This window comes from Ursus americanus, chromosome 23 (genome assembly GCF_024610735.1).
Source record: "Ursus americanus isolate L20-20 chromosome 23, mUrsAme1.1.p, whole genome shotgun sequence".
NCBI classification, from domain to species: Eukaryota; Metazoa; Chordata; class Mammalia; order Carnivora; family Ursidae; genus Ursus; species Ursus americanus.
Window position 1 is genome coordinate 48,589,180 of NC_142149.1, and position 23,627 is coordinate 48,612,806.

The following is a 23,627-nucleotide window of genomic DNA, read 5'->3' on the forward strand; positions in this document are numbered from 1 at the left end:
GGTCTGATCCGCTGGCTGTGAGGTGAATGGAGGGGTGAGCCGAGATGAGGTCGCTGGCGAGCGAGAGCGTGCACCCAAGTGTATTGGCTTGGGGGGCCTTCGAGGTCGCCAGGGGCTCGGAGGGCCCTGCCCGTCCTTCCGTCCTGAAAGACCGACGGCGCCCATAGCGGCCCAGGTGGCGATGGGGAGGCGTGGTGAGTCCGACGCTGGGTTTCATGGGTTCTCAATCCCCGGCGTTGCGGTGCAAGGCCACTTAAGAGGGGCCCCTCAGGGGTCGACCTAGGTTTAGGGTTAGCACCCAGGATGCCAGAAGGCCCGATCCGCCTGCTGTGCGGCGAGTGGAAGGGTGGCCCGAGGTGAGGGCGCTTCGAGCGGGAGCGTGGGCCCAAGCATTTTGGCATGGGGGGCCTTTGAAGGTCGCCGAAGACTCAGAGTGCCCTGCCCGTTCTCCCGCCCTGAATGACCGGTGGCGCCCCAAGCAGCCTGGGTGGTGGTGGGGCGCAGGGTGAGTCTGGCACTGGGGCTCGGGGTCCCCAACCCGGCGTTGCGGTCCCAGGCCCCTTGGGAGGGTCCCCTCGTGGGCCGACCTAGGGTTAGTGTTAGTCCCCAGGAGGCTGGCAGGCCCGATCCGCCGACTGTGTGGAGAGCGGAAGCGCTGGCCGAGGTGAGGCCGCTGGTGAGCGGGAGCGTGGGCCCTAGCGTTCTGGCGCGTGCGGCGTTCGAAATTTCCCGGGGGCTCTGAGGGCCCTGCCGGTTCTCCCGCCCTGCATGATCCTCGGTTATCCTAGGGGCCTGGGTGGAAGAGGGGGGGCAGGGTGAGTCCGGTGCTTGGGCTTGAGGGTCCCAAATCCCCAGCGTCGTGGCACCAGCACCTTGGGAGGGGCCCCTCTGGGGCCGACCTAGGGTTAGTGTAAGTCCCCAGGAAGCCGGCAGGCCCGACCCGCCGGCTGTGTGGCGTCCAGAGGGGCAGGCTGAGGTGAGGGCGCTGGCGAGCGGGAGTGTGGGCCCAGGCATTTTGGCACGGGTGCCTTTGAAGGTCACCAGTGGCTCGGAGGGCCCTGCCCGTTCTCTTGCCCTGAATGACCGGCGGCGACCCTAGCGGCTCGGGTGGCCTGGGGGCGGCAAGTTGAGTCCAGCGCTGGGGCTCATGGGTACCCAATCCCCGGCGTTGCGGTGCCAGGCCTCTTGGGACCCGACCTAGGGTTAGGGTTAGCCCCCAGGAGGCTCTCAGGCCGGATCCGCCGGCTGTGTGGAGAGCGGAAGTGCTGGCCGAGCGGAGGCCGCTGGTGAGCCGGAGCGTGGACCCAAGTGTTCTGGCGCAGGCAGCCTTCGAAGGTCGCCAGGGGCTCGGAGGGCCCTGCCCGTTCTCCCGCCCTGAATGTCTGGCAGCACGCCTAGCGGCCCGGGTTGTGGCAGGGCAGCAGGGTAGAGTCTGGCGCTGGGGCTCGGGGGTCCCCAATCCCAGGCGTTGCGGCGATAAGCACCTTGGGATGGCCCCCTCGGTGGCCGACCTAGGGTTAGAGTTTGCCCCCAGGAGGCCAGCAGTCCTGATCCGCCCACTCCGCAAGGAGCAGAGGGGTGGTCCGAGATGAGGGTGCTGGCGAGCAGGTGCTTGAGTCAAGCGTTTTGGTGCCGGGGGCCTTCAGAGGTCGCCGGGGGCTCAGAGGGCCCTGCACGTTCTTCCGCCCTGAATGACTGGTGGCTACCCTAGCAGCCCGGGTAGAGGACGGACAGTAGGGTGAGTCAGGCGCTGGAGTTCAGGGTCCCCAATCCTCGGCGTTGGGGCGCCAGGCCCCTTCGGAAGGGCTCTAGGGGACCGACCAAGCATTACTGTTAGCCCCCAGAAGGCCGGCAGACCTGATCTGCCGGCTGTGTGGCGAGCAGAGGGGAAGGCTGAGGTGAGGGCGCTGTCGAGCGGAAGCATGGGCACAAGCGTTTTGGCGTGGGGGGGAATTCGAAAGTAGTCGGGGGCTCAGAGCGTCCTTCCCCTTTCTACCACACTGAATGCCCGACGGCACACCTAGCGGCCCGGGTTGCAGAGGGGCAGCAGTGTGAGTCTGGCGCTAGGGCTCGGGGGTCCCCAATCCCCGTTGTTGCAGCGCCAGGCCCCTTGGGAGGGGCCCCTTGGGTGTGACCTAGTGTTAGGGTTAGCACCCAGGAGGCCAGCAGGCCCGATTCGCCAGCTGTACGGCGAGCGGAGTGTCGGGCGGAGGTGAGGCCACTGGCAAGCAGGAGCCCGGGCCCAGGAGTTTTCGTGGGGGGGTCCTTCAAAGGTTGCCGAGTGCTCGAAGTGCCGTACACGTTCTTCCGCCCTGAATGACAGGTGGCTACCCTAGCGGCCCAGTTAGAGGAGGGGTGGTAGGGTGAGTCTGGCGCTGGGGCTCGGGGTCCCCAGTCCTCGGCGTTGGGGTGCCAGTCCCCTTCAGAAGGGCTCTAGGGGGCTGACCAAGCATTACTGTTAGCCCACAGGAGGCTGGCAGACCCAATCCACCGGCTGTGCGGCGAGCGGAGGGGCGGACCGAGGTGAGGGCACTGGGGAACGGAAGTGTTGGGTGAAGCGTTTTGCCTGGGGGGGCTTTCGAAGGTCGCTGGGGACTTGGAGGGCCCTGCCTGTTCTCCCGCCCTAAATGACCATAGGGGCCCCTAGCGGCCCCGGTGGCAGTGGAGCAGCAAAGTGAGTCCGGCGCTGCTGCTCGGGGGTCACCAATCCCCAGCGTTGCAGCCCCAGGCCTCTTGGGAGGGCCCCCTCAGGTGCCAACCTAGGGTTAGGGTTACCCCCAGGAGGCCGGGAAGCCCGGTCTGCCGGCTGTGTGGCGAGCGGAGGGGCAGGTTGAGATGAGGGCGTTGGCGAGTGGGAATGTGGGACCAAAGTTTTAGAGGGAGGGTCCTAGAAGGTCGCCAGGGGCTCAGAGGGTCCTGCCCGTTCTCCCTCCCTGAATGACCGACGGTGCCCCTCGCAGTACTGGTGGCAGCGGGGCAGCAGGGTGAGTCTGGCACTGGGTCTCGGGGGTCCCCAATGCCCGGCGTTGTGTCGCCAGGACCTTGGGAAGGGCCATTTGGGGGTCGACCTTGGGTTAAGTTAGCCCCCAGGAGGCCCACAGGCCCGATCCGCCAGCTATGCGGCGAGCGGAGGGGTGGTCCGAGGTATGGGCACAGGCGAGCAGGAGCTTGGGCCCAATCGTTTTGGCACGGGGGTCTTCAAAGGTCACCAGGGCCTTGGAGGGCCCTGCCTGTTTTCCCGCCCTGAATGACTGATGGTGCTCCTAGCAACCGGGGTGGCGGCGGGGTGCCACGGTTAGTCCCGCGCTGGGGCTCGGGGTCAGCAATCCCAGCCGTTGTGGCGCCAGGCCCCATCAGAGGGGCCCCTCGGGGGCTGACCTAGGGTTAGGTTTAGCCACCAGAAGGCCGGCGGGCCTGATCCACTGGCTATCCGGTGAGCGGAGGGGCAGGACAAAGTGAGGGCGCTGGCATGCGGGAGCCTGGGTTCAAGCGTTTTGGCGCGGGGTATCTTTGAAGTTCGCCGGGGGCTCAAAGGGCCCTGCCCGTTTTCCAGCCTTGAATATCCAGCGGCAACCCTAGCGGCCCGGGTGGCGGCGGGGCGGCAGGGTGAGTCCGGCGCTGGGGCACGGGGTTCCCCAATCCCCGGCGTTATGGCGCCAGGCCCCTTGGGAGGGGCCCTTTGAGGATAGAACTAGGGTTAGGGTTAGCCCCCGGTAGGCCAGCAGGCCCTATCCGCCAGCTGTGCATTGAGCGGAGGGGTGGGCCGAGGTGAGGGCTCTGGAGAGCGGGAGCGAGGGCCCAAGCGTTTTGGCGTGGGGGGACTTCGATGGTTGCCAGGGGCTCGGAGGGCCTTGCCCATTCTGTCACCGTGAATGACCGGCGGTGCCCCTACCAGCCCGCGTGGCAGCGGGGCAGTAGGGTGAGTCTGGCGCTGGGGATCGGGGGTTCCCGATCCCCAGCATTGCTGCGCCAGGCCCCTTGGGAAGGGCCCCTAGTGGGCCAAGCTAGGAATAGGGATAGTCCCCAGGAGGCCGGCAGGCCCGATCCGCTGGCTGTGAGTCTAGCGGAGGGACGGGCCAAGGTGAGGGCGCTGGCGCGTGGGAGCATGGGCCCAAGCGTTTTGGCGCGGGGGGCCTTCAAAAGTTGCCTGGGGCTCAGAGGGCCCTGCCCCTTCTCCCGCCCTGAATGACCAATGGCACCCCTAGCGGACCGTGTGGCAACGGGGCAGCAGGGTGACTCTGGCGCTGGGGCTTGGGGGTCCACAATCCCTGGCGTTGCGGCGCCAGGTGCCTTGGGAGGGGCCCCTCGTGGGCTGACCTATGGTTAGGGTTAGCCCCCAGGAAGCCAGCAGGCCCGATCGGCCAGCTTTGCGGTGAGCGGAGGGGCAGGCCGAGGTGAGGGCGCTGACAAGTGGGAGTGTGGGCACAAGCGTTTTGTTGAGGGGGGCCTTCGAAGGTCGCCCGTGGCTCGGAGGGCCCTTCCTGTTCTCACGCCCTGAATGACCGATGGTGCCGCTAGCGGCCCGTGTGGCGGGGGGGCGGCATGGTGAGTCCGGCTCTGTGGCTCAGGGGTCAGCAATCCCAGGCGTTGTCGTGCCAGGCCCCATTGGACTGGCCCCTCGGGGGACGACCTAGGGTTAGGGTTAGCCCCCAGGAGGCCGGCAGGTCCCATCCGCCAGCTGTGCGGCGAGTGGAGGGGTGGGCCGAGTGAGGGCGCTGGCGAGCGGGAGCGTGGGCCGAAGCATTTTGTCACGGGGGTCCTTCAAAGGTCTCCAGGGGCTCAGAGGGCCCTATCTGTTCTCCCGCCCTGAATGACAATTGGCTCCCCTAGTGGCCCGGGTGTGGCGGGGCAGCAGGGTGAGTCCGGCGCTGGGGCTCAGGAGTCCTCAATCCCTGGCGTTGCGGCGCCATGCCCCTTGGGATGGGCCCCTAGGGGGCCTACCTAGGGTTAGGGTTATCCACCAGGAGTCTGGGAGGCCCGATCCGCCAGCTGTGCGGCGAGCGGAGTGGCGGACTGAGGTAAGGGCACAGGTGAGCGGGAGCGTGGGCCCAAAGCGTTTTGGTGCGGGGGGCCTTCAGAAGTCACCGGTGGCTCGGAGGGCCCTGCCCGTTCTCCCTCCCTGAATGACTGGCGGTGCCCCTAGCGGCCCAGGGGGCGGTAGGGTGGGAGGGTGAGTCTGGCGCTGGGGCTCGGGAGTCCCCTATCCCCGGTATTGTGGCAATAGGAACCTGGGATGGGCCCCTCGGGGGCCTACCAAAGTTAGGGTAACACCCAGGAGGCTGGCAGTCCCGATCCACAAGCTGTGCAGCGAGCGGAGGGGCGGACCGAGGTAAGGGCACAGGGAGCGGGAGCATGGGCCCAAGCGTTTTGGCGTGGGGGGGCCTTCGAAGGTCGCCAGGGGCTCGGAGGGATCTGCCCGTACTCCCTCCCTGAATGACCAACAGTGCTCCTAGCGGCCCGGGTGGCGGCAGGGCAACACAGTGAGTCCAGCGCTGGGGTTCGGGGGTCCCCAATACCCGGGGTTGCGGCGCCAGGCCCCTTGGGATGGGCCCCTCGAGGGCCGACCTAGGGTTAGGCTTAGGCCCCAGGAGGTCGGCAGTCCCTATCAGCCGGGTGTGCAGCGAAGGGGTGGGCCGAGGTGAGGGCGCTGGCGAGTGGGAGCGTGGGCCGAAACGTTTTGTCGTGGGGAGCCTTCAAAGGTCTCCGGGGGCTCAGAGGGCCCTACCAGTTCTCCCGCACTGAATGACCGGCGGCTCCCCTAGCGGCCCGGGTGGTGGCTGAGCTGCAGGGTGAGTCCGGCGCTGGGGCTCAGTAGTCCCAAATCCCGGCGTTGCTGTGCCAGGCCCCTTGGGATGGGCCCCTGGTGGGCCTACCTAGGGTTAGGGTTAGCCCCCAGGAGGCTGGGAGGCCTGATCCGTGGGCTGTACGGCGAGAGGAGGGTCAGGCCGAGGTAAGGGCGATGGCGAATGGGAGCGTGTTCCCAAGCGCTTTGAGGCAGGGGGCCTTCGAAAGTCACTGGGGGCTCGGAGGGCCCTGCCGTTCTCCCGCCCTGAATGACTGGTGGTGCCCCTTGTGGCCCGGGTGGCGGTGGGAGGCATGGTGAGTCCAGCGCTGGGGCTCAGAAGTCCCCAATCCTCCTCATTGCGGCGCCAGGCCCCTTTTGAGGGGCCACTAGGGAGTCGACCTAGGGTTCGGGTTAGCCCCCAGAAGGCCCACAGGCCCGATCCGCCATCTGTGTGGCGAGCTGAGGGGATGGCCGAGGTAAGGGCGCTGGCGAGCAGGAGCGTGGGCCCTAGCGTTTTGGTGCGGGGGGCCTTCGAAGGTCGCTGGAGTCTTGGAGGGCCCTGCCCCTTCTCCCTCCCTGAATGACCGGCGGTGCCCCTAGCGGTCCAGGTGGCGGTAGGGCAGGAGGGTGAGTCGGGCGCTGGGGCTCGGGATTCCCAAATTCCCAGTGTTGGGGCAATAGGAACCTGGGATGGGCCCCTCGGGGGCCCAGCAAAGGTTAGGGTAACACCCAGGAGGATGGCAGTCCCAATCCACTGGCTGTGCTGCGAGCGGAGGGGCGGACCGAGGTGAGGGCATAGGCGAGCGGGAGCATGGGCCCAAGCGTTTTGGCGCGGGGGGCCTTCGAATGTCACCAGGGGCTTGGAGGGATCTGCCTGTGCTCCCTCCATGAATGACCGACAGTGCTCCTAGCGGCCCAGGTGGCGGCGGGGCAACATGATGAGTCCGGCACTGGGACTCGGGGGTCCCCAATCCCAGGCATTGCAGTGCCAAGCCCCTATGGAGGGGCCCCTCAGGGGCAAACCTAGGGTTATGGATAGCCTCCAGGAGGAGGGCAGGCCTCATCCACCGGCTCTGCACCGTGCGGGGGGTGGGCCGAGGTGAGGGCGCTGGCAAGCAGGAGCGTGGGAGCCAGAGTTTTTGCGCAGGGGGCCTTCGAAGGTTGCAGGGGGATAGGAGGGCCCTGCCCGTTCTCACTTCCTGAATGACTGGCAACGCCCCTAGCGCCCTGGGTGCTTGTGGGGTGGCAGAGTGAGTCCAGCACTGGGGCTCGGGGTTCCCAAATCCCCGGCATTTCGGTGCCAGGCTCCTTGGGAGGGGCCTCTCGGGGGCCGACCTAGGGTAAGTGTTAGCCCCCAGGAGTCCAGCAGGCCTGTTCCCCCAGCTCTACAGCAGGCGGAGGGGCAGGCCGAGGTGAAGGTGCTGGCGAGAGGGCGTGTGGGCCCAAGCGTTTTGGCGCGGGGGGCCTTTGAATGTCGCCTGGGCTTGGAGGGCCCTGCCCATTCTCTCGCCCTGAATGACTGGCGGCGCCCTTAGTAGCCCGGGTTGCTGTGGGGCGGCAGGGAGACTCAGGCGCTGGCCTCGGCGGTCCCCAATCCCCGGCGTTGTGGTGCCAGGCCCCTTGGGAGGGGCCCCTTGGGGGCTGACTAGGGTTAGGGTTTGTCCCCAGGAGGACGGCAAGCCCAGCGCTAAGTGGTTCTGGCAATGTAACAAAAATGCCATACACTTATCTGTAAGAAATAACAGTGTACAGGAACCCTCTTAGCCCTAACATCATCCTTTCTGAATATGGAAGCCAGCCCCAAGGTGGTCCTGGAAGTCTGACGAAAGGGCTAAGCACTTTTCTCTGAGTCTCCACACTATACAGGGAAAGACCAATGTACATCATCTTTCACGAGTAGGAAGCATTAATGAAAAGGTTCTGGAATTTCGAGGACTCTGACCCATCCTTATTGGTAATAAACCACCCTGTATAGGAAAACACCTTCAACTCTCATCAGCCTCCTCAATCCTGATTCTGATTCAACTTTGGGTGTGTAGGACTAGGGAAATGTCCACATCTTATTGCTAAGAAAGAACGATGTCAGGGTAATGCCCTTCAAGTCACCTCAGCCTTCCTGAAGATGGAAGCAGGAATCAAGGTGGTTATGTTACCATGAGGTAAGGAAGATGAGAATATAAGTGAGAAACAACAGTGGGCAGGACCTCTCTTCCAACGAACAGTATCTTTGCTTAATGTTGAATCCCTATGGTAAGTGGTTGTGGCCATTTGTGAGGTGAAAATCTTAAGTGTTTTGTAAAACCTCTTGGTCATTCACAGATGAGACAAAGGTAGTTGGGACTCCTAGGCAGTGATTTGTCCACTGTCAAAAATATGAAAAGATAAGAGACAGATGAGGTCTCCTCAGGCATTGTCCTTTATCCTCATCCTCCGTGAGGATGGTCATCTCTGGACAGCTCAGTGACAGGGTCTCATTCACAGTGGGGGCATCTGTTCCTCACAGACATCAGGCAGGGAAATGGATTTGGTTCTCTGTGCCAGCCCAGCCACAGCTGAGTGTCACAGCACCCTCTCGTGGGCTCATAAGGGTTTCACTGTCACCAGGCAGGTCATTGTATTTGATAAACCACTGTGAGAGTTTGCAATTGCCTTCATCTGCAACCTCCTAGAAGCAAATGCAGGTCTCTGGTACCATGTGAAGTCATGTGAAGGCATTGTGAGAAAGTGTCCTTTTGCTTAAGAAAAACATGGAGCTGGGGCTCCTGGCGGGCTCAGCCAGTTAAGCATGTGCCTTTGGCTCAGGTTATGATCCCAGGGTTCTGGGATCGAGCCCGGGCTCCCTGCTGAGCAGGAAAGGAGTTAGGGAAATAGCTTAGAACCCACAGAGAATGTGAATAAAGGGGAGTGAAATGGAACTTGGTCTGTGTTTGGCTTTAGGGATTTAAGTTAGTTTTTTCTCAATTGTGATTGTTCTTGAAACAGAAAAGCTGTATTGGTTTTTTTTACCTTTAATTTTTTTCTACTAATAATTTGTTATTATGATATGTTAGTCACTATACAGTATTTCCTTAGTTTTTGATGTAGTGTTCCGTGATTCATTATTTGCATATAACACCCAGTGCTCCATGCAATATGTACCTTCCTTAATACCCATCACTGGACCATCCCAATCCCCCACCCCTCTCCCCTCTGAAGCCCTCAGTTTGTTTCCCAGAGTCCATAGTCTCTCGTGGTTCATTCCCCCTTCTGTTTAGGGTCCATTGTCTAAAGGGACAGACAGTGGAAGTTCACCAAATATAAGATAGAAATTTCATTGTTCATTATAGATGCCGCCAAGTAGTTCCCAGACATTTCATTCTACTGTAGTAATTCATTATACCTGTGAAGGTGCACGTGGAAGACAATTGATGCATTCATAGTGGTAATAAAACACGCCCCTCAGTAGTAGAATAAGAGAGGATGCATATGTGTAAAATTATTCGACTACAGCTTCCATGCTTTCCCTTTGGTTCCTTATTATCTATGAAATTGGACAATTTTTGTTCTCTAGGCTTAAAACTCATTGTCAAGTATTCAGAGTTTTTCAATGCTGATCTTCTCCTTTATAAGTTACCAAAAACCTAAAATATGTATGAACTTTAAAAAGCGCTATATTGAAAATGACAGCAGGGAAGTTCCATTTTGTAAATATTGTCAATGGATCTCTATTTTGACATCAGTGTTCATTAGAAATGATGACATTTCATGTGAGTATAAATATCAATGTGAAAAAGAAAAGGTAGGAAGAACCTTGAATGTTTAAGTAATTGGTGAAATGACAGGTGTGTGTGTGTGTGTGTGTGTGTGTGTGTGTGTGTGTGTGTGTGTGTGTAATTGATTTTCAGTGAATGGTTCAGCTCCTTGTAGGGCTTCCGAGAGAGCCCAGGTGAACCTTTCAATGAGTTGGTATCTGTTTTCAGAACATGGGAATCTCTTAGTCCAATAGTCAATCAGGCAAGCTTTGAGGTCTTGAAGAGTTTCAGTCCTCAGCGATGGTGTTGCAGAACCTTGTGAGCAAACCCTAGGGTATGGTCAGAGCCCTCATTAGCTGGTACCAAGGTGTGACGATTTCAGACAGCATTTCCCAAAGAAGTACCTCTTGAGTCTCTGTCCTTGTCAGTTCCCTACACTTCCTTACACTAGTTATGTGATCAGTGTGTTTCAGGATAATCCCCACATGTGATTTTTGCTATTTCCTACTAGTCCTATCTGTTTCTCATCTTCTTCTTTTATGGTAGGGGTTGGGAAGCAACCTGTGTGGTGGAGGAAGGGGTGTGCTAGTTGTCTGCCTTCAGAGGAACAAATGATGCCTAGAAATTGTACTGTAGTTTGAGGTTAATTGTCCATCCTCTGAGTGTCAGGAATTCCATCACTTTACTTTGATGCTAGTCTGTTCTTCAAGCTGTCCTCAGAAATAAGGACGTCATCCATCTAGGGAATACTGGTTTGTTTGTATGTTTTCATTTTAGGAAAGGCTTTGCTGTTCCTGAAAATAATACTGTAGAGCACCCTTTCCTGTTCTTATTGGCCATCAGTCAATCTTTTGTGAAGTATTCGTTTATAAATAGACTCTATGGTTGATGAGCAGGAATTATTTATTGACAAGTTTTTGTCAGTGTGTGTATTGCAAATCTTTACTTCCCAGCCTGTGGTTCACTTTTTCATTTTCTTATGGTCATAAGATAAGGAGAAATGTCACATTTTTATGAAGTCCCACTGAATTCTTTTAAATGGTTAGTGCACCCTATGTCCTACCCCAAGATTGACAGGTTCTACGTTTTCTTTCAGAAACTGTCCAATGGGAAGCTACAATCCAATTTCACTGCCCATTTATTGCTTACAAATGTATTTTGACCATCTGTTTCCCAGGAAACCTCTTTTATTATTATTATTATTATTATTATTATTATTATTATTATTATTATTATTTTAAATTGCATTTTTAATTCTAATATGATATTTAAACACTGTTTTTGATTTTCTATGTACACAATCGTATTATCTGTGAATAGTCACAATTATCCCCTCAATTCTTATCCTTTTTGTTTCTCTTGCCTTAAAACACTGGTAGATTCTCCGATGTCACAATAAATAGAGCATCATTGTTTGAAGATTTTAATATACCTTTCTCAATATCTGAAAGAAAAAGCAGACAAAACATTGGTAACAAATGTGACCTAATTGACATATAGGGAACATTCCATAATAAGTGCAGAATACATTATTTTCAAGGGGTCATAGACTCTTTACCCAAATAGATGATAGGTGGGGCCAAGAATCAAGTCTACAAATGTTAAACCCTGAAATTAACTAGATTCTATTCTTAGACCACAGGGGAATTGAGCCACAGTCATAGCGAAATGAAAATCAAGAAGTCCTTCAATGTTTAAAATTAAATGGAACTTTGCTACATATCCTAAAGGTCAGAGAGGGAATCTCAATAGAAATTCTGAACCTTTTCTACATGAGGGCTCACACACAATGGCACTTTCTTTGTGAAGAGCATTATAATAACCTAGACAGGAGTTGAGCCTTAAGTCAGAGTTCTGCCTACCCCAGCCACACCTGGCAGGCTTGGCCTGTGGTCCCCCTCAGCTGTCCTTTCTGGTGGTCCTGAGCTAAGGGGGTCAACATGGCCATATGGAAATGGGAAGCTGCCCACTCATAATGATGACGGTGCCCACTACCCAGCTGCCCTCTCTGGTGGCTTTGAGCTAAGGGGGTCAACATGGCCGTATGGAAATTAGAAGCTCCCCACTCTTAGTGATGACGTTGCTATCGTATCATCCTCACTAGTGCAACAACATGATTTCTGAGTGAAATATGACACAAGAGTGACTTCTTGGCATTCCTTCAGGTTTGAAAATCATCTGGTGAGTCATCTATTCGAAATATGGATTCAAAATGTGTACTTTATTCTGGAAAAGCAATAGACCCAATAGCAATTATGGCTTCCTGAGATCTTGTTCTTGAGAGACATCATACTGGCTCTTTGTAGCATTCTGCCTCTTAAACTTCCCAACTAGGGTGTAGATATTTTTAGGCACATTTTCAGACGGTTAGAAAGGGACTCGGATGATATGAGTCACAGAGGATTTTAGTGTCAGAAACCTAAGTGGGATCCCCAAACTGACTCCAAATTGCTTGTTGTTCCATACAGGGTACTATTTCCCTCTTATCTCTGGTCTTCTCAATCTGGAAACCTATCAAGTATCAGGATTTTCTTGTCATGTGGACAACTGGAACGAATTCAGCGGGCCTTTTCACATCTGCCCATGGTGATCATTAAGATCATTATCTCAGTGGAGGACCTCTGGGTAAGATACTCAAAGATCCTTAGGAATACAGACAGTATAATATTTTTCTGGTATTAAAGTTACTGAAACCAACTATCTTTTTTAGTCCATTCAGGCTCTGGTATGTTCAGAGGGTGCTGTAAAACAGGTCTGAAATAGTATTTAAAAACACTCAGCTCAGCCTCTTCTACAAAGTGAGCCAATGCTTATAAATATGGCTAAAATATGCCCTTACCTACGATTACTTCCCAGCCATCATAGTGTTTATATGGTATGACTGTCACTTACATTAGTCAACATTTGCAGAGAAAGAACTTAGGGCATCCAGGGGGCAGTTCATGTTGAAATTAGTTTGTGACAACGAGCTACTGTGTTTTATTCTGCAGTCCAAGGGAATGGTGCCAGACATCTCTAAGGTGTCTAGCAGTTCTACAATTCTGATTTTAAGTGGTCTGTGTGCTTCATAGATTTGGGCAGGAGAAGGGCAGGAGTCCAGAGACTGTGAACACTTCTGTTACCTGTGCTGACCATGGAGCAGGTAGCCTTCTGTGGGCATCATTTTGAATTCTTGGTACTCTTGTGAAAGGTGCTTTTGTCTCAAATTCCTCCATTTAGGAGTAATTATAATGATGAAAGTAATTTTTATCTTATATCATCTGTGGACCCTGATCCTGGGCTCCCAGGGAAGCTATCCTTTAACATTTTACCCGGCTCAAATTGATTGGGCAAAACCTCAAAGCATGGGCCCTATTTCTGCCCCAAGCACATGTTGTACATCTGCTTCGAGAAGAAAACAATAACCAAAAATGCCAACATAAAGATAAGAAAAAATAAAGAACCTCTTTGGCTCCCATAAGATTAAAGTCATACTGACATGTACATACTGAAAACATAAGAAAGAGTCTGTCACTTTCTAGAATCTAAGAATATCCTCATTGTTGGGTGTAACTCTGTACTTAAAAGAAAACAGAAAAAAAATATATAAGCCTGCCCCAAATGTTCCTTCCCCGGAGCACTCCCTTCTTGGTGAAGATTGTGTCTCCCAGGAAGCTGTCCTGACTTTGGTTTGAAGAAAGGTCTCTTCCTTTCTCTCTAAAATGTTTTTAAAAGTTCATTCACGCAATGTCGATAATAACAGTGTTTTCTATTTAAGTGAGAAATAAATGTTCCACTCTAGTTTTATTGGGAATAGACGAATTTAGGGTTTCTTTAGAAGAGTAAGTCTGCCTTCCAGAAAAGGCAAGGTCATTGGTCTATTGAGAATGAAGATAATTACTGATAAACAACATATATGTGTTACCCCTTCGCCCAGAAACCGAAGCAGATGTGCAGGCTTTAGGTCAGAGGTGCCTTCTTCTCCCCACCTGACAGCAATTCTCTGCTCTGGCTCCAAGAAACCCGAGGTTTTGAACGTCAGCATCGGAGTCAGCGAGGCAGCTTGTCACAGGACGCCAGTGTTCAGAGAAAGCACAGGTATGTTTGGCAAAATGTCCTATCTATGTCAGGGCTGGAGGTAAAACCTCTCATTATCCCAAAACCTCCTGGGCTTTTCTCTTTTCTCTAGTTGAGCCACAAAGTAAAATTGAAGTAGCTGTCAGCATTCTGGGTTTGGTACAAGAATTACTTAGTTTCCCTGCAGGTAGAACTTTGCAGGGGATCACAATTTCTCTGTCCATTTATTGCTTACAAATGTATTTTGACCATCTGTTTCCTAGGAACCATCTTTTATTAGAAAGGGGAGGTGAGATTCACTCTGTGCCTGTTTGTAACATCTAATTTGTTCCTTCATCTAACAGTGTTTATTCAATTGGGCCTAAGATATGGTTGAGTGGCAAGCATCTAGAGTTAGGTGGCTTTTTTTCATCTGATACAGACTTGGATGATGTCATTTGACAAAGGTGATGTTTCATCATTGATTAGTTTATTCATCAGAAGAGTTAAAATTAGGGTGGAGGGGAAATTCAAAATTATCCAAACCGGCCTGTTCCTGTTTAAAAGTTGAGCTTGACTTTCTAGTTTTACTAAATGTATTATCTCGCTATTTTGAGGTGCCATATTCTCTTTGTAGTTTCTTTGGTGGTGGAGTCAGAAGGAGAGTCTGGGAATTCTTTTGGATAGTGGCATGCTGGTGGCTTCAAGGGGCTTGGCGTCAGGAGCCTTGGGGTGAAGTCTGCAACTGCTTGCCTGACCCTGGGTGCATCTCCCAGAGGTTTTGCTTCATCTTATGATATTGCCAGCAGATAATGTTCTGCTTAAAGGGGAACACTCCCATCCTGTTGGTGGCAATGCAAAGTGGTGCAGCCAGTCTAGGAAACAGTGTGGGGGTTCCTCAAAAAGTTAAACATTGAACAACCCCATGATCCAGCAATTGCTCTCCTAGGTATTTACCCAAAGATACAAAAATGCAGATTCAAAGGGGGTACATGCACCATGATGTTTATAGCAGCAATGTCCACAGTAGCCAAACTATGGAGAGAATCCCAAAGTCTATGCACTGATGAATGGATAAAGCAGAAGTGGGATACATATATATAATGGAATATGACCCAGCTTCAAAAAGAATGAAATCTTACCCTTTGCAAGGATGTGGATGGACCTAGAGTGTATTAAGCTAAGCAAAATATTTGAGGAAAGAGAAATATCCTATGCTCTCACGCTTGTGGAATTTCAGAAAGAAAACAGATGAACAGAGTGGAGGGGTGATGAGAGAGGCAAACAAGGAAATAGACTCAACCTTGGAGAACAAACTGAGTGTTGCTGCAGGACAGGGGCATGGGGGGAAGAGTTAAATGGGTGAGGGGTATTAAGGAGGGCACTTGTGATGAGCACCGAGTTCTGTATGCAGGTGAGGAATCACTAAATCCTACCCCTGAAGCGAATATTCCATGGCATGTGAACTAACTGGAATTTAAGTAAAAGAAGAAAGGAAAAAGTGTTCTGCTTCATGAAGAGTGAGGTAAAATTGTAGTGATTTGGGCTGTACTATTCTATAGATGAGAGATGTGAAACACCCTGTTGTAGGATACACTAGTTTCTTATCACATAAGGAGTCCTCAGAAAGCTGCAATGAAAGATTCAGGTCTCAGAGCATGTTCATGTTCCACTGATATGTTACAGTTTGCACAGGTAGGAAAGAAGGTGGAGAGAGAGGCAACAGAAGGGGAAAGCAGGTGTGAACCTTTCATTTGTTAGCATTATAGCTTTCTCATGAAAGCTTTATGTCAGTGTGATTTTGGAAGCAGAGGGGGAATCCGGGAGCTTTGCAGGAGACAGGGGGGAGTTCCAGGTCTGGGTAAAGCTGACAGGGGTCCCAGATGAGAGCTGAATGCATTCTGCAGCAGGGTGTGTTCAGGGTGGGCTCCAGGGGTGGCTGTGGGTCTCCTGGGTGAGAGTTGTGACAGGTGAGGGCTGTGTGCAAGTTCCTGGCTGAGGACAAGTGAGGCACTGGCTGAGAGCTGGCAGAGAACCTTCTTCTGGGCCGCCATCCTCACCCAACACACAGCCTCATCTTCTGTTCCTGTCACTCCAATTCAGACTTCTCCGAAGTTGAGTGAGAACACATCAAGAGCATTCTTAACAGAAGGGAAAGCATGTGCAAAGGCTCTGGGGCAGGAGAATTTCAGGTATGTCCAGGAGCAGCAAGAAGGACCTGTAGCCACAGGAGACAGCTTAGGACATGACCTCAGAGAGGTGTCAGAAAGCCATTCCAGGGCTATAACCCCATGAGACCCTGTTTCACTGGACCATCCTGGCTACAGTGTTGAGAACAGATGACAGAGGGTTGAAGATGGCAAAGCAGGTCAATGATGAAGCTTTTCCAGGAACTCAGGCACCGTGGAACGGACAGGTGCCCTTGGATGGAGTGGTTAGACCTATTCTGGGTCCATTTTGAAGATGGAGCTCGCAGGATTTGCTGATGGGTTAGCTATTAGGAGCTGGAGAATGGAGGAATTGGGGTAAATCCCATCTGTTGTGGGTTTTCCTGATCGAGGGGAAGGAGAGGTTTTCTCAGGGGGTAGGAGGTAGTCCGTGTTCCGCATGCTGTGGAAAGTGCCTTTCCCGGTGGATCTGCTGAGGTTTGTGTCTGGGAGAACCTTTCACATCTCCTCCCTCAGCAATGCTCACGTACAAGTATCCCCCACTTTTTAAACGTTCACAGTAAGACACTGGGCTTTCTTGAAAGAACTATGTTATTACCCAGCTTCAGTAAGAGGAAGAGACCTGAAGAGGATTTCCCTCTTATGAAAAAAGGTGAACAGTGAGAATAGCGTTCAGCATCTGTTTGGGGGAGAAGCACGACAGAGGCGGCGTGCACCCCAACCAGGTCCTTCCGCTGGGATCCGCTCTCCGCATCCAGCCACCAGCATTTTGAATGGTGTCTGTGAGCCTCTGCTTCTGCTTTATCTTCATTTATGCTGGGCCTCCGTTAGAAACTTGTGTCCTGAGGCCTAAGAAAAGCCAAAGAGAGGAATTTTGGAGTCTGAGCACACTGTCTAATTGTTCCGTGTAAATTAATGGTCATTCCTTCTTGACACCATTTCTGCTGTGCAAGGTTTCTCAGAAGCCCTGTACTTTCAAAGAGCAGGGAAACCTATACCCCATGCTGCAGGGTTAGTTTTAGTCTCCATGCTGGACAGAACATTTCATGACTGTCGGATTTTCTCACTCAAACATTGAGACTTTGACCACCTTCACCCGTTTCTAGCACCCCATCTCCAAATCTGGCACCTACCAATCTGCTCTCAGTATCTATGCGTTCAGTATTTGTTTATTCCTCGTGGAATGTACATGAGAGCATCTGGTATTGGTCTTTCTGTGTCTGAGTTACTTGGCATAAGGACCCCAAGGTCTGTGTTTCCATGTCTGGTTCTTGTGAATAATGCTGCACTGAATGTGGGAGTGCATCTGTCTTTTTGAGGCAGTATTTTTGTGTTCTCCAAATCAATACTCTGTAGAGCCATTACTGGGTCATGTGGTAGTTGTATTTATTTTTTCAGGAACCTCCATACCGTTTGTCACAATGGCTGCACCAATTTCCATTCCCACCAACAGTGCACAGTGTCTCCTTGTCTGCACACCCTTGACCCCACCTGGTGTCTGTCTCTGGGAAAATTGCTGTTCCAACAATTGTGAGGGGATAGCCGATTGTGGGTTTGATGATGTTTCCCTGTCGATATTAAGTGATGTCGAATAACTTTCTCTGTCTGTTGGCACCTGTGTGCCATCTTTGGAAAGTATCTATTCACATATTCTCCCATTTTTTAATACAGATTTTTTTTTGTTTTGATTTGTACGAGTGTTGTGTGTATTTTGGATATTAGCCTCTTCTCACACATATGATTCGCAGATATTTTTTCTTATTGGGTCAGTGGCCTTTTAAGTTTTTGCTGGTTTCTTTTGCCAAGTGGAAGATTTCAGTTTGAAGTTGTTCCACTTGTTTATTTTTGCTTTTGTTTCTTTGCGTTTGGTGTCGGATCTGAAGACTCTTTGCCAAAACCTATGTCGAGAGACTTAGTACCTGTGTCTTCTTGGAGGTTTATGGATTCAGGTCTTATGTTCAAATCATTCATCCATTAAAAATTTTGGTGGTGTAAGAAATTGACCCAGTTATATTCTTCTGCCTTTAGTGTCCAGTTTGCCTGTTACCGCTCACTGTAGACACAGTCCTTCCCTCATGGCATATCTTCTGCTGCTGTGTCATAAGTTAGGATCATCTACGTGTGGGTAAGTTTCTGAGCTTTCTGTTCTGTTCCACTGACCTTGGGTCTGTGTTTATGCCAGTACCATCCTGTTTTGATGACAACATCTTTGTAATCTAGCTTGAAATCCAGGAGTGTGTTGACTGCACCTTTCTTTCTTCAGGTTGCTTTGCGTTTTTGGGGCCTTTTGTGATTCCATACAAGTTTGAGGACTGTTATCTATTTCCTTGAATAATGCCACTGGAATTCAGATAGGGATTTCATCACATCTGTCGATTGCTTTGGGTACGATGGACATGTTCACATAATTAACTCTTCCAGTTAAGGAGCATGGCGTATGCTTCCATTTGTTTGTGTTGCCTTCCAAATCTTTGAACCACACATTCTGCCCCCCTCGACACACATGTTTTTCATTTCTTTTCTGCCATGTGTTGAGTGTACTATGTCTTTCGCATTTTTGGTTACTTTTATTCCTAGATTTTTTTGATGCAATTGTAAATGGCATTGCTTTTTTAATTTCTCTTTGCGAAAGTGTGTCATCAGTATACAGAAATGCAAGAAGTTGGGTCATCTGGGTGGCCCCATAGGTGACGTGTCTGCCTTCAGCTCAGGTCATGATCCCAGAGTTCTGGGATTGAGCCCCGTGTAGGGCTCCCCGCTTATCGAGGGTCTGCTTCTCCCTCTTTCTGACACTACCCCTGCATGTGCTTTTTCTCTTCCTCTCAAATAAATAAATAAAATCTGAAAAAAAGTAAAGACAACAGGTCTCTGTATATTGACTTTATATCCTGCAGCTTTCTTGAATTTGTTTAAATTAACAGTTTTTTTTTTGTGGAATCTTTCGGGATTTCATGTCATTTGCAAATAGTGACAGTTTTCCTGTATGGATTTCATATCTTTCTCCTTTTTTAAAATGATGTTAGTCACCCTACAGTACTTCATTTGTTTTTGATGAAGTGTTCCATGATTCATTGCTTGCATATAACCCCTAGTGTTCATTATGACACGTGCCCTCCTTAATACCCATCACCAGGATTACCCATTCCCCTACCCTCCCTTTCTGCAACCTTCAGTTTGTTTCCCAGTGTCAATAGTCTCTCATGGTTCATCTCCCCCTCTCATTCCCCCCCCCTTCACTTTTCCCTTCCTTCTTCTAATGTTACATGCTATTCCTTCCATTCCACATCGGAGTCAAACCTTATGATAATTGTCTTTCTCTGCTTGACTTAATTTCACTTAGCATAATCCCCTCCTGGTCCATCCACCTTGGTGCAAATGGTGGGTATTCATCCTTTCTGATGACTGAGTAATATTCCATTGTATAGATGAACCACATCTTCTTCGTCCATTCATTTGCTGAAGGACATCTTGGCTCCTTCCACAGTTTGGCTATTATGGACATTGTTGCTATGAACATTGGGATACAGGTGTCCCTTCTTTTCATTGCTCTGTGTCTATAGGGTAAATACCCAGTAGTGCAATTGGTGGGTCATAGGATAGCTCTGTGTTTAATGTCTTGAGGAACCCCCATATTGTTCAAAAGTGCCTATACCAGCTTGAATTCTCACGAGTAGTGTAAGAGGGCTCCCCTTTCTCCATATCCTCTCTGACTTTTTGTAATTTCCTGTCTTGTTAATTTGTTTTTCAAGATTTTATTTATTTATTCCACAGGGATAGAGATGGCCAGCGAGAGAGGGAACACAAGCAGGGGGAGTGGGAGAGGAAGAAGCAGGCTCATAGCGGAGGAGCCTGATGTGGGGCTCGATCCCGTAATGCCAGGATCACGCCCTTAGCCGAAGACAGACGCTTAACCTCTGTACTACCCAGGTGCCCCCTGTGTTGTTAATTTTAACCATTCTAACTGGTATAAGGTGGTATCTCATTGTCGTTTTGATTTGTATTTGCCTGATGGCAAGTGATGTGGAGCATTTTTTCATGTGTCTGTTGGCCATTTGTATGTCTTCTTTGGAGAAGTATCCCTTTGTGTCTTCTGCCCATTTTTTGGGTGTCGAGTTTGAGGAGTTCTTTATAGATCTTGGATACTAGCCCTTTATCTGTAATATCATTTGCAGATATCTTCTTCGATTCCATAGGTTGACTTTTTGTTTTGTTCATCATTTGCTTTGCCCTGCAGAAGCTTTTTATCTTGGTGAAGTGCCAATAGTTCCTTTTTTGCTTTTATTTCCTTTGCCTTTAGAGACGTGGCTTGCAAGAAGTTGTTGTGTCCAAGGTTGAAGAGTTCTTTTGATTTTGATATGAGACAGGAATCCATTATCTTTCTTTCCTGATTGTATTCGAGTCCTCTGTCTTTCTTGGTGAGTCTAGCTAAGTTTGTCAGTTTTGTTTATCTTTCCAAAAAAGGCAGCTTTCATTTTCATTGTTTTTTTTTTTGTCTTTTTAGTCTCCGTTGGATTTATTTATGCATTCCTTTTTGTTATTTCCTTATTTCTACTAATTTGGGGCTTTGTTTGTTGTTTTATTTTCTATTTCTTTACCACATAAATCAAGTTGTTTATTGGAGACCATTCTCATGGATTGATGAAGACTTGAGTTTCTATGAATGTCCCCCATAAAGCTACTTTTGCTGCATCCCTTATGTTTTTGTAAGTTGTCTTTTGCATCAGTGTCAAGGTACTTCTAAAATTTTTTTGATTTCTTCTTTGACTGTTGGTTGTTCAGTAGCTTGTTGTTAAATCTCCACATATTTTTTTAAGATTATTTAGGTATCTGACAGAGAGTGAGACAGTGAAAGAGGGAATGGAAGCAGGGGGGTGGGAGAGGGAGAAGCGGGCTTCCCGCTGAGCAAGGAGCCTGATTCCAGGCTAAATCCCAGGATCCTGGGATCAGGACCTGAGCTGAAGGCAGATCCTTAACAACTGATCCACCCAGGCCCCCCAATCTCCACCTATTTTTGACTGTCCCATTTTTTTCTTGAGACTGATTTCTAGTGTCATATCATTGTGGTTGGACAAGATTTGAAGCAGAAGGTGAAGAGAGCATTCAGATAAAGGTTTGTTTCCTGAAGGGTTTTCTGAGGGCAGAGCATGAGTTCCGTGGGATGGAGGAAGGTTTTGTGAGATGGGGGGTGGGGTTAACCCTTGTTAGAATTACTGACTACTACCATGCAGGCTGTGTGCTACTGTTCACACCGTAGTCCTGATGGACTTGTACTTCATTAGAAATATTTTCTAGGAGGTGTAGGCATAGCCTTCTCTTAAAGAAAGGTGCCATGTGGGTTCATGGCATGACCCCAGGTCACCAACCAGGATGTATGGTATTGTGGGTGATCAGAAACAGGCTTTCTGTGGGAAGTGACAGAAATAAGGTATGGTGAGCTCCATGACCATAGGTGAGGTCCCGAGTGACCCACTGGGTGTTGGGTTCTGTGGATCTGTCTCATCAGGTGCTGTGGAATTCAGGGACACCCTCCTGTCTGTGGATTTGTGTGGAGACAGGTAGACATCAGTGTCTGGCCAGGCATGAGGGTCGCACTGGACCACCACCAGAGGTGCAGCGTGCGGGGGAGCCACTGCTTGGTTTCCACGAAAGCTGCCCAGCGTCTGTGACTGTGATTCCTAGCAGACGTAAGGGGAGAGGAGGCCGGGGGTGGTGCACACTTCCTAGACTTGTGGTCAGGTCTAGTCTGGAGCCCACTGAAGTCAGCCACACCTGGCCAGGAGGCACCCAGTCAGTGTAGCTTTGGGCACTGCTCCCATGGTACTTCGTGCCAGCTCCATGCTGCCACCTCCTGCTTTTCATCATCATCTTCAAGGTCATGTGACTCTGCTCTTGCCCCATGGCCTCCGGGGTATTGTCCGTCCTCCATCTGGCCCTCGTCCCTGGTGCCCTGTGCAGTCTGATGCCAGGGTATCCTTCTCGAGACAAACATCTGGCCCTGATGGAACACTTCCATGGATCTCGTGTGATGCGAGGATGATGCCCTGCCCTGGAAGGGGGCTGCAGGTCCCCAATTAGGAGAGCCATGTCTCCCTTTTCAGCATGGCCTGCCCTCCCCTCAGTCTTCTTCAGGGAATCTCTCCCCACTTTCTGAGCGGACAGCTCTGAACTTAAAAATGAATATTATTTTACATATCTCTATGCCTTAGTTCATCCATGGCATGTCTTTCAGCCCCGTTAGTGGGGTTTTTTTTTTAGCAGTTCTGAAGGGCTGTCTGCTCATGGAGGGGATGACCTGGGTGGGACAGCTTTCCCTCTCATCTCCCTCAGCATGTCTCTGAGCCCTGAGGCCAGCTGTCCCACTGAGGATTGAGGGACCCGAGACAGCCCATCCTGAGCCCAGGCTGTGTCAGTTGTTTAGACTGATGTGTGTTGGAGTGGTGGGCAGCCGGCATGGGCCAGGGGCAGGCAGTGTCTCCTTCTCATTCCTTCCCTCCCTTCCTCCCAGAGGTAGCTCAGAGCAGCCTTCAACCCCTGCATCTCCAGATCCCTTGACTTATGCCTTCTGTGTTCAGCTGGTGACCTTGGAGTTTCGCATGGATTCTACCTCCCGTACCCTCTCCTGTAGCAGTTCCTGGATCAGGGGAGGGGTTGGACCCTTGTCTGTTTTGATCTTCTTCCTGTCCCGCACCAAGCCCACCCACCATTGCATCTTCCATGTATGTGCTTGGAAGCAAGCCCATCCACAGGCAACCTATTAGCCAAATGGATCCAGGCAATGAACATTGAAGTAGAGATCCAGGATCCATAATAAACCTGCTCTGAAACCTGTCCCAAAGTCTGTGACTCTCTCACACTGAAACAGAAACAATAATAGCTTTCTGGACTGTGAAGTGACATGTCTCTCTAATTCCAATCTTGAATGCATAGGTGCTGAACCTGGACAGAAAAGGACCATGGCTCCCGTGGGCTGGGATCCATAGTAAGAACTCAGTGAAATCTGAATTCGAGGCATAGAGTAAATAATTATTGTAGAGCGAATCCTCCCAAGTAGGGCTTATGCACAGTGCACAGGAAAAGCTTTTTTAAAGAGGTTCCTGAAAGAAAAATCTTTTTTAAAAATTTATTTTAATTCCAGTAGAGCTAACATACAGTGTTACATTCGTTTCAGGTGTACAATAGAGTGATTCAGTAATTCTATATATTACTCAGTGGTCATCAAGAAAAGTGTCCCCTTAATCCGCTTCATCTATTTCACTCATCCCTCTATCCACCTCCTCTCTGGTAACCATCCATTTGTTCTCTATTGTTAAGAGTTTGTATTTTCCCATGCCCATACTCAGACAACCCTGTTTGGGTAGAGTTTCCGTGTCCCCTGCAAGGGTGAATGGGGGTGGGCATGCTCTGGGCCAGTATTTCCAGGCTTTTGTTCCCTGGCGGCTTTCTCTGGTGATCTGCTGTGCCTTTTCTGAGAGTCAGAGCAGCAGAGGCTGAATTGTCACAGAACAGAGGGAATGCGGCCCGTTCTCCACCCTTGTTCTGGCCACTTTAACTCCATTACTGTTGGTGCTGCTCAACCCTGTAGCATCCTGGGATGTGCACCCCACACCTGGTGTCCCTGGCCTCAAATCCGGGGCTAGTGCATCTCTGTCCTTTGTGTTTCTAATGCTGCCAGCCACCAGAAGACCTGATCTCTCTCTGGAAGCTCCTGGTCTCAGTCTGGATCCCCTGAGCACACCGGGATTCCAGAGTTCCATGAGAAGCCTGGTGGCTCTGGCACCTGGTTCAGGGTCTCAGTCTGCTGTTTCGCAGGTGCCTACCGCAAGTCCGCCAGATCCCCTGTGCAGGTGGCCTGCCAGCCGCCAGCCGCCCCGTGGGCTCCCGGGTCTCCTGGTCTCAGTCTATGCCTGG